This window comes from Palaemon carinicauda, chromosome 12 (assembly GCF_036898095.1).
Source record: "Palaemon carinicauda isolate YSFRI2023 chromosome 12, ASM3689809v2, whole genome shotgun sequence".
Taxonomy (NCBI): domain Eukaryota; kingdom Metazoa; phylum Arthropoda; class Malacostraca; order Decapoda; family Palaemonidae; genus Palaemon; species Palaemon carinicauda.
In genome coordinates this window covers 47923937-47935773 of record NC_090736.1, presented here as the reverse complement: position 1 = coordinate 47935773, position 11837 = coordinate 47923937, and positions in this window count along the sequence as shown.

Genomic DNA, 11837 nt, shown 5'->3' with positions numbered 1-11837 from the left:
ACTTATACCCGTCGAATTCAGGTATTTTGTACTTAGAATTGAAATCAACCCATCTTCACCATCGTAGCTAATTGGTAGTTTGTTACTTGGCATTCAATTAATGATAAATTTTGCACATTTTTACGTGTTTTTCATATTCAAATAAGCCATATATATTTTGATATATTAATGTCTGGATTCTCTTAACGACCTCGGGATCAGAGCCCCAGGCGAAATCTCACAAAGACAAGAGCTTGGCTCCGGCCGGGAATCGAACCCTGGTCGGCAAGCTTATATAGACAGTGACTAACCCATTCGGCCACGAAGGAAGATAAAAGTCAATGACAATTCCACTGTACTTATACCCGTCGAATTCAGGTATTTTGTACTTAGAATTGAAATCAACCCATCTTCACCATCGTAGCTAATTGGTAGTTTGTTACTTGGCATTCAATTAATGATAAATTTTGCACATTTTTACGTGTTTTTCATATTCAAATAAGCCATATATATTTTGATATATTAATGTCTGGATTCTCTTAACGACCTCGGGATCAGAGCCCCAGGCGAAATCTCACAAAGACAAGAGCTTGGCTCCGGCCGGGAATCGAACCCTGGTCGGCAAGCTTATATAGACAGTGACTAACCCATTCGGCCACGAAGGAAGATAAAAGTCAATGACAATTCCACTGTACTTATACCCGTCGAATTCAGGTATTTTGTACTTAGAATTGAAATCAACCCATCTTCACCATCGTAGCTAATTGGTAGTTTGTTACTTGGCATTCAATTAATGATAAATTTTGCACATTTTTACGTGTTTTTCATATTCAAATAAGCCATATATATTTTGATATATTAATGTCTGGATTCTCTTAACGACCTCAGGATCAGAGCCCCAGGCGAAATCTCACAAAGACAAGAGCTTGGCTCCGGCCGGGAATCGAACCCTGGTCGGCAAGCTTATATAGACAGTGACTAACCCATTCGGCCACGAAGGAAGATAAAAGTCAATGACAATTCCACTGTACTTATACCCGTCGAATTCAGGTATTTTGTACTTAGAATTGAAATCAACCCATCTTCACCATCGTAGCTAATTGGTAGTTTGTTACTTGGCATTCAATTAATGATAAATTTTGCACATTTTTACGTGTTTTTCATATTCAAATAAGCCATATATATTTTGATATATTAATGTCTGGATTCTCTTAACGACCTCGGGATCAGAGCCCCAGGCGAAATCTCACAAAGACAAGAGCTTGGCTCCGGCCGGGAATCGAACCCTGGTCGGCAAGCTTATATAGACAGTGACTAACCCATTCGGCCACGAAGGAAGATAAAAGTCAATGACAATTCCACTGTACTTATACCCGTCGAATTCAGGTATTTTGTACTTAGAATTGAAATCAACCCATCTTCACCATCGTAGCTAATTGGTAGTTTGTTACTTGGCATTCAATTAATGATAAATTTTGCACATTTTTACGTGTTTTTCATATTCAAATAAGCCATATATATTTTGATATATTAATGTCTGGATTCTCTTAACGACCTCAGGATCAGAGCCCCAGGCGAAATCTCACAAAGACAAGAGCTTGGCTCCGGCCGGGAATCGAACCCTGGTCGGCAAGCTTATATAGACAGTGACTAACCCATTCGGCCACGAAGGAAGATAAAAGTCAATGACAATTCCACTGTACTTATACCCGTCGAATTCAGGTATTTTGTACTTAGAATTGAAATCAACCCATCTTCACCATCGTAGCTAATTGGTAGTTTGTTACTTGGCATTCAATTAATGATAAATTTTGCACATTTTTACGTGTTTTTCATATTCAAATAAGCCATATATATTTTGATATATTAATGTCTGGATTCTCTTAACGACCTCGGGATCAGAGCCCCAGGCGAAATCTCACAAAGACAAGAGCTTGGCTCCGGCCGGGAATCGAACCCTGGTCGGCAAGCTTATATAGACAGTGACTAACCCATTCGGCCACGAAGGAAGATAAAAGTCAATGACAATTCCACTGTACTTATACCCGTCGAATTCAGGTATTTTGTACTTAGAATTGAAATCAACCCATCTTCACCATCGTAGCTAATTGGTAGTTTGTTACTTGGCATTCAATTAATGATAAATTTTGCACATTTTTACGTGTTTTTCATATTCAAATAAGCCATATATATTTTGATATATTAATGTCTGGATTCTCTTAACGACCTCGGGATCAGAGCCCCAGGCGAAATCTCACAAAGACAAGAGCTTGGCTCCGGCCGGGAATCGAACCCTGGTCGGCAAGCTTATATAGACAGTGACTAACCCATTCGGCCACGAAGGAAGATAAAAGTCAATGACAATTCCACTGTACTTATACCCGTCGAATTCAGGTATTTTGTACTTAGAATTGAAATCAACCCATCTTCACCATCGTAGCTAATTGGTAGTTTGTTACTTGGCATTCAATTAATGATAAATTTTGCACATTTTTACGTGTTTTTCATATTAAAATAAGCCATATATATTTTGATATATTAATGTCTGGATTCTCTTAACGACCTCGGGATCAGAGCCCCAGGCGAAATCTTACAAAGACAAGAGCTTGGCTCCGGCCGGGAATCGAACCCTGGTCGGCAAGCTTATATAGACAGTGACTAACCCATTCGGCCACGAAGGAAGATAAAAGTCAATGACAATTCCACTGTACTTATACCCGTCGAATTCAGGTATTTTGTACTTAGAATTGAAATCAACCCATCTTCACCATCGTAGCTAATTGGTAGTTTGTTACTTGGCATTCAATTAATGATAAATTTTGCACATTTTTACGTGTTTTTCATATTCAAATAAGCCATATATATTTTGATATATTAATGTCTGGATTCTCTTAACGACCTCGGGATCAGAGCCCCAGGTGAAATCTCACAAAGACAAGAGCTTGTCATTGACTTTTATCTTCCTTCGTGGCCGAATGGGTTAGTCACTGTCTATATAAGCTTGCCGACCAGGGTTCGATTCCCGGCCGGAGCCAAGCTCTTGTCTTTGTGAGATTTCGCCTGGGGCTCTGATCCCGAGGTCGTTAAGAGAATCCAGACATTAATATATCAAAATATATATGGCTTATTTGAATATGAAAAACACGTAAAAATGTGCAAAATTTATCATTAATTGAATGCCAAGTAACAAACTACCAATTAGCTACGATGGTGAAGATGGGTTGATTTCAATTCTAAGTACAAAATACCTGAATTCGACGGGTATAAGTACAGTGGAATTGTCATTGACTTTTATCTTCCTTCGTGGCCGAATGGGTTAGTCACTGTCTATATAAGCTTGCCGACCAGGGTTCGATTCCCGGCCGGAGCCAAGCTCTTGTCTTTGTGAGATTTCGCCTGGGGCTCTGATCCCGAGGTCGTTAAGAGAATCCAGACATTAATATATCAAAATATATATGGCTTATTTGAATATGAAAAACACGTAAAAATGTGCAAAATTTATCATTAATTGAATGCCAAGTAACAAACTACCAATTAGCTACGATGGTGAAGATGGGTTGATTTCAATTCTAAGTACAAAATACCTGAATTCGACGGGTATAAGTACAGTGGAATTGTCATTGACTTTTATCTTCCTTCGTGGCCGAATGGGTTAGTCACTGTCTATATAAGCTTGCCGACCAGGGTTCGATTCCCGGCCGGAGCCAAGCTCTTGTCTTTGTGAGATTTCGCCTGGAGCTCTGATCCCGAGGTCGTTAAGAGAATCCAGACATTAATATATCAAAATATATATGGCTCATCTGAATATGAAAAACACGTAAAAATGTGCAAAATTTATCATTAATTGAATGCCAAGTAACAAACTACCAATTAGCTACGATGGTGAAGATGGGTTGATTTCAATTCTAAGTACAAAATACCTGAATTCGACGGGTATAAGTACAGTGGAATTGTCATTGACTTTTATCTTCCTTCGTGGCCGAATGGGTTAGTCACTGTCTATATAAGCTTGCCGACCAGGGTTCGATTCCCGGCCGGAGCCAAGCTCTTGTCTTTGTGAGATTTCGCCTGGGGCTCTGATCCCGAGGTCGTTAAGAGAATCCAGACATTAATATATCAAAATATATATGGCTTATTTGAATATGAAAAACACGTAAAAATGTGCAAAATTTATCATTAATTGAATGCCAAGTAACAAACTACCAATTAGCTACGATGGTGAAGATGGGTTGATTTCAATTCTAAGTACAAAATACCTGAATTCGACGGGTATAAGTACAGTGGAATTGTCATTGACTTTTATCTTCCTTCGTGGCCGAATGGGTTAGTCACTGTCTATATAAGCTTGCCGACCAGGGTTCGATTCCCGGCCGGAGCCAAGCTCTTGTCTTTGTGAGATTTCGCCTGGGGCTCTGATCCCGAGGTCGTTAAGAGAATCCAGACATTAATATATCAAAATATATATGGCTTATTTGAATATGAAAAACACGTAAAAATGTGCAAAATTTATCATTAATTGAATGCCAAGTAACAAACTACCAATTAGCTACGATGGTGAAGATGGGTTGATTTCAATTCTAAGTACAAAATACCTGAATTCGACGGGTATAAGTACAGTGGAATTGTCATTGACTTTTATCTTCCTTCGTGGCCGAATGGGTTAGTCACTGTCTATATAAGCTTGCCGACCAGGGTTCGATTCCCGGCCGGAGCCAAGCTCTTGTCTTTGTGAGATTTCGCCTGGGGCTCTGATCCCGAGGTCGTTAAGAGAATCCAGACATTAATATATCAAAATATATATGGCTTATTTGAATATGAAAAACACGTAAAAATGTGCAAAATTTATCATTAATTGAATGCCAAGTAACAAACTACCAATTAGCTACGATGGTGAAGATGGGTTGATTTCAATTCTAAGTACAAAATACCTGAATTCGACGGGTATAAGTACAGTGGAATTGTCATTGACTTTTATCTTCCTTCGTGGCCGAATGGGTTAGTCACTGTCTATATAAGCTTGCCGACCAGGGTTCGATTCCCGGCCGGAGCCAAGCTCTTGTCTTTGTGAGATTTCGCCTGGGGCTCTGATCCCGAGGTCGTTAAGAGAATCCAGACATTAATATATCAAAATATATATGGCTTATTTGGATATATATATATATATATATATATATATATATATATATATATATATATATATATATATATATATATGAATATATATATATATATATATATATATATATATATATATATATATATATATATATATATATATATATATATATATATATATATTTATTTATACATATATATATATATATATATATATATATATATATATATATATATATATATATATATATATATATATATATATATATATATATATATATATATATATATTGCCAGACACTTAATCTATATTATATAGGAGAGATGCTGACTGTGAGATATGATGATGATATTGGAGCTGGGGGATTTTCTGACTTGAATGAATTATCCATCTCAATAAACTTAAATGATTATCTGGTCATGTGAATCTTGGGATTATGATTTTATTATTTATTCCTTTGGACGATAATGAAATTTATTTTGATGAAGAAGATCATAGTATTTTATTTTACTCCTCTGTAATGTATGAAAATACACATATGCATGAGAATTCCAACAGTTCTATTTTTACAAATATCAATATACATATAGATAAATATTCAATTCTAAATTGTTTTAGTTTATGTTAAACATTACTGGTACACAAACATAAACAACTGGACTGGAAAATGAATACTGAAAAAGCTATTTAAATTCTTCTACCTGCTGGGCGTTCAATGATTCATAAGTAAGAGTACAGAATTATATCCTTTTGTTTTCAACATTGCTTCATAATATAATGCCATATCTTTACTTTTAATTCCTAAAGGAATAATGAAGTATTTGATAAGATTAGATTTATCGATATAGGTTATATGGAACGGTGCTTGGACCGGGGAGGTCATTCAGCAGAAGTTAAGAAGAAATACAGCAGGGTGAAAAGCAGGAAGGAGATGAAGTAAAAAGATAAAGAGAATGTTCAGCAAAAAAGTGTAAGGAAAGAATCATTACAAAACGGAAGTAGAAAAGCACTCTGAGAGTGCAGACCTCCGCCACGGTAGCTTATTTCTCGAAACAAGCGTGCCTTTCCCAGAACCAATTAATAATTTGCAGCTCTTTACAAAAAAGTTTAAGATCCCTGCAAGTTTCATTACTTTACGATTACTATTGTGGCCGTATGGTTAATGACTGGAATATGACCTTTTCCTTGACCTTGGATGCGACATTGATCTTCGCCTTCATATGTGTTCATTAGCGTGGATTTTCATACACTCAAATATGGACAAAGTTTGAAGTCTCCAAACTTATGACTAATTACGTGAATTGGGCATTTTGCTTGACCATGACCTTGACCTTTCACCTTGAGGTTCCAAAATTTAATAATTTCCAGCTGTTTCCCTAAAAGTTAATCCCTTCAAGTTTCATTTCTCCATGATTAAAACTGTGGCCATAAAGCTGTTCACAAAGAAACACTCACAGACACACAAACAAACAGACAAAAGGGGAGTAAAACAGAACCTTCTTCCAACTTCGTTGGCGAAAGTAATGAATAGGAAGAATATAGTGCATGATAAGTTCGTATAATTCTCTATTTTCTATTGTAGCTCATGCAACGTTAAAGCTATGGCTAGTATGATTTAAATAATCCATTTTCTGGATTTAAAAAAGCAGTTTCATCTCGTTTTGTGAAGGATTACTGGATTGTACCGAAATGTGAACGGGCAGAGGATTATGGGAATGCTATTTTAATTCAAGAGAGAGACTCAATTCAGTGCTAATTAAGAGGGGCGTACATAAAATTTTGTCTGGTATATATAGATCAACGAGAAAGTGGAGTATTTAGATTAAATCTATGTATTCAAGAACTATTTGAAGTAAAAACGGAATGGATATGACTGATGCTCAAAACATAAGATTGGATCGTTGATCAATTATTATTATTATTATTATTATTATTATTATTACTTGCTAAGCAACAACCTAAGTTGGAAATGCAGGATGCTATGAGCACAGGGCCTCCAACAGGGAAAATAGCCCAGTGATGAAAGGAAACAAGAAACAATGAAATATTTTAATAACAGTAACAACATTAAAATAAATATCTCCTATATAAACTGTAAAAACTTTAACAAAAAAAAAAAGGGGAGAGAAATAGGAGAGAATAGTGTGCCCGAGTGTACCCTCAAGCAAGAAACTCTAACCCAAGACAGGGGAAGACTAGTCAAATCAGCATCAATTGCTTTGAGAGAGAATTGGCTTCATCAGTTTCTTTATGCATTTACAAAGCACTTATAAAACCATTAAACTCATCTCAGCTAAATTAAAGGGAAAGTGAAATTATATTTTGATTGATTTCGTGGGGAAAGAAATTAGTGGTGGTTATACCGGGTATTCAAACATGCCTGCATGTTATCCATTTTTGTGAGATCAGACATTCATTGGTTTCTCACGAGAGGGAATTTCCGTAAGAGCATGTCAATCAGAATTGGGTTATGAATGCATACAATATTAGGGGTTTGAAGAGTTTCACTAGAAGTGCCAAGTTGTGGATAGATTGAGACACGTCTTCACTGTTCTTAAATCATCCTCTTATCATCATCATCCTTATTATCATCATCTCCTATTGACGGCAATGGGCATCAGTTCTATTTCGCCAGTCATCTATATCTTGAGCTTTTAAATCAATACTTCTCCATTCGTCATCTCTTACTTTACGCTTTATAGTCTTCAGCCATGTAGGTCTCGGTCTTCCAACTCTATAAGTGCCTTGTGGAGCCCAGTTAAGAGTTTGGTGAACTTATCTCTCTTGGGAAATGCGAATAGCATGACCAAACCATCTCATTTGCCCCTCATAATTTCTCTTATAGTTTCATTTCATATCCCGTCCTGCCGTTTCACTCCCAATATTTTTCTGAGGGCTTTGTTCTCAAATTTACAAAATCAGTTGGATATTATTTAGTTGTCATACCATGACTTATGTCTATTCAGTAACACCGATCTCGCTAAACTGATATATAGTCTGATTTTTATGTGCAACTTCAGGCAATTTGATTTCCCAATTTCATTTAACCTAGCTATTGTGTAATTTCCTTTTTTAAATCTTTCATTAAACTCAAATTTTAAAGACCCTATATTAGAGATCATAGTTCTTAAATATCTAAATGATTCTACTTCATTAATCCTTTCTCCTTTCAATGATAATTCATTTTCCATTGCATGTTGCCTTCTAGTCATCCATGTCTTTCTTCTCTTTATCGTGAGCCCAACTTCGTGTGATATTTCATGCATTCGGATTAGCAAAGATTGCAAATACTGTGGTGTTCTGCTAATAAGGACAGCATCATCAGCATACTCTAGGTCACACAGTTTCCTATAACCAATCCAGTCCATTCCTTCTCCATCATCTCCAACTGTGCTCTGCATTACAAAATCCCGGAGGAGGATAAACAACATAGGTGACAACACATTCCTTTGGAGTACTCCACTGTTCACTGGAAATTCATTTGATAGCATTTCATTAACATTGACTTTGCACTTAGTATGCTCATGAACAAACTCAATCAAATTTAAATATTTAAGAGGAACTCCATAATAACACAGGATTCTCACAAAAGTGGCCTGTGCACACTATCAAAGGCTTTTTTTTATAGTCCAAAAGTGCCATCAAAAGGGTATTTCTATATTTTACACGTTGCTGTACAATGTCTTAAAATGAAAATTTGATCTGTACAACTTCTACCTTTTCATCTCTCAGGTTTTTATCAATCTTTCTCTTTAGGCTCTTTATGCTATGTATTTTTCATGACAACTGACCTAAATGTGATGTCTCTGTAATTATAGCAATCAGTCAGAACTCCTTTTCTTTTGCCATTTTCACCAACACTCCCCAGTTTCCATTCATCACGTTTTGCTTCTTCATGCCACATTCTAAAAAATAAGTAAGTATTGTGGGAGTTACTTCAACTTCTGCCGATATCATCTCAACAGTGATTCAATCTTATCCATAGGCTTTCCATCTCTGAAGTTTTTAGTAGAATAGTTTCGACATCATAGACTGAATTCATTCATAGGCACATAAATGTCTTCTTCAGCTGCAGGTATATAAATAAAATTATTCCCTTCATATTTCTTATTCATGAACTCACAAAAGTGTTCTATCCAACGTTGCCTTTCTTCATCTTCGCTTGTTATAATTGATCGATCTCTCATCTCTACCCCCATGGAGATTTCATTAATAATTTTATGAGCAATTCTTACACGATCGCCATGCCCTGAATTCATATCTTTGTCAGCCTCATCCGCTTTGCTGTCTAAATATTCTTTGCAGTCATTCATGACTTTTCTTTTGACTTCACTATCAGTACTGGAATACTGAAATTCATTAAATCACTTAAAACATTTTTGTTAATACATATTGAAATTATTTTTTTCAAGAAATTAGACATTTGAAGCGTGTTTTGTAAACAAAAAAATATTGTGGTGGCCTAGTGGAAACGTCTCTGCCTGGTTTCGAGCTTGACTCAAATTCATTAGTTTTTTGTAGTGTCTGCGATCTCGCCATCCTTGTGAGTTAAGGATGCTGGATTTGGGGGAGCATATTGGGCTACTTGCTGAGTCATCAGCAGCCATTTCCTGACCTTAACTGGTCCTAGCTTCGGTGGAGAGGATGCTGCGGTGCTGATCGTATATATATATATATATATATATATATATATATATATATATATATATATATATATATATATATATATATATATATATATATATATATATATATATATATATATATATATTTACATATGGTCAGTCTCTAGGTCATTTTCTAGCTTGCTAGGGCAATGTCACTGTCCATGTAATTCTGCCAGTCATGAGTGGCCTTTAAACCTTTAAAAGGCTCATCTAAGTATTCCTCGAGGGGCAGGTTCAATTGAATTTTATATTACCATAAAAATATTTACATTCATATGATTAACGGGAAAGCTGTAGACCTCATTCCCTAAACTGACGATAGGAGCTGTTCATATGATGCTGACAATATAAAGTTGATATTAGATGATGACAATACGAGCTTAACACAAGATGTTGACAATATTAGTTTAACATAAAATGCTTGCAATGTCACTAACATTAAGATGGTGACTATGTGAGCCTAACATACGATGCTGACAATATGAGCCCAACAGAAGATGCTTTTAATACGAGCCTAACATTGGATGCTTAATTTACGAGCCTAACAAAAGATCCTTACAATATGAGCCTAACATAAGATGCTGACAATACAAACCTAACATAAGATGCTCACGATACTAAACTAACATAACAAGCTGACATACGAACCTTACACAAAAAGCTGAACATACGAGTCTACCATGAGGTGCTAAAATACAAGTCTAAAATAAGATGCTGATATTATTAGGCTACCATGCTTTCATACGAGCCTCATATAAGATGCTGACAGTATGCTTCTAACGTAAGAGTCTGACATTACATACCTATCCGAAGATGAAAAAATTTTCGGTCAGGAGACTATGGGGATGAGTGTCATTGATCTGCCTAGAAAAAAAGATTATTGGTTCAATTAATAGATCCTTTCATAGTTATCTATTATACAATATCAAGCTACGGCCAGACTTAATGTAATTTGGAGTAGAAGGAATGTTGCAAAAATCTTTTTGTAATGCTTACCAGGTAGTAGGTGTGCCAGGGCACTAGCCACCCGTTGAAATACTACCGTTAGAGAGTTATGGGGTCCTTGGACTGGCTAGACAGTACTACATTAGATAATTTTTTTTGGTTACGGTTCATTTTCCCTTTACATACACTTACACCGAATAGTCTGGCATATTCTTTACATATTTTCCTCTATCCTCATACCCCTGACAACACTGAGAGTACCAAACAATTCTTCTTCGTTCAATGGGCTAACTATTGTACTGTAATTCTTCAGCGGCCACTTTCCTCTTGGTAAGGGTAGAAGAGACTCCCTATCTATGGTAAGCAGCTCTTCTAGGAGAAGGACACGTTGGAATCAAACCATTGTTCTCTAGTCTTGGGTAGTGCCACAGCCTCTATACCATGGTCTTCCATTGTGTTGGGTTAGAGTTCTCTAGCTTGGGGGGGCACTCGGGCACATTATTCTATCTTATTTCTCTTCCTCTTGTTTTGTCAAAGTTTTTATAGTTTATAGAGGAAATGTTGATTTTAATGCTGTTACAGTTCTTAAAATATTTTATTTTTCCTTATTTCCTATCCTCACTGGGCTATTTTCTCTGTTGGAGCCCTTTGTCGTATAGGATCCTGCTTTTCCAATACAGTGCACCACCCGATGTGCACTCAGAGTATTGTCCTCCTACTTTGAGAATGGGGTCTTCAGATACTTTCCAGAATTAATAACTGATTACATCTGCTTTCAAATGCTGTAATATGTATAATGTTACTCTCAAAACTGAATATACTGTGAGTTCAGGCAGAATAAAAATGATATATCATACAGAATGAGCGAAGGTTTCAAAATAAAAATATGAGAATCATCGACAGAGCAAGGGAAAATTGCAAGTGTAGTTTTAAGGAAAAATCATAGGAAGCATCACGGGGTGGATATGTGGGTTATGGGGGGTGGGGGTGGGGGTTGCTAGTTGCTTTCGAAGAGGAGAATATTGGCTGAGATGAAGGATATGTGGTGCCAGATACATGGAGAGGGCAATATCTAGATTACATGCATCGGAAACGTAAATAAAACAGGAGTTTAGCATATGAGTTCAAGT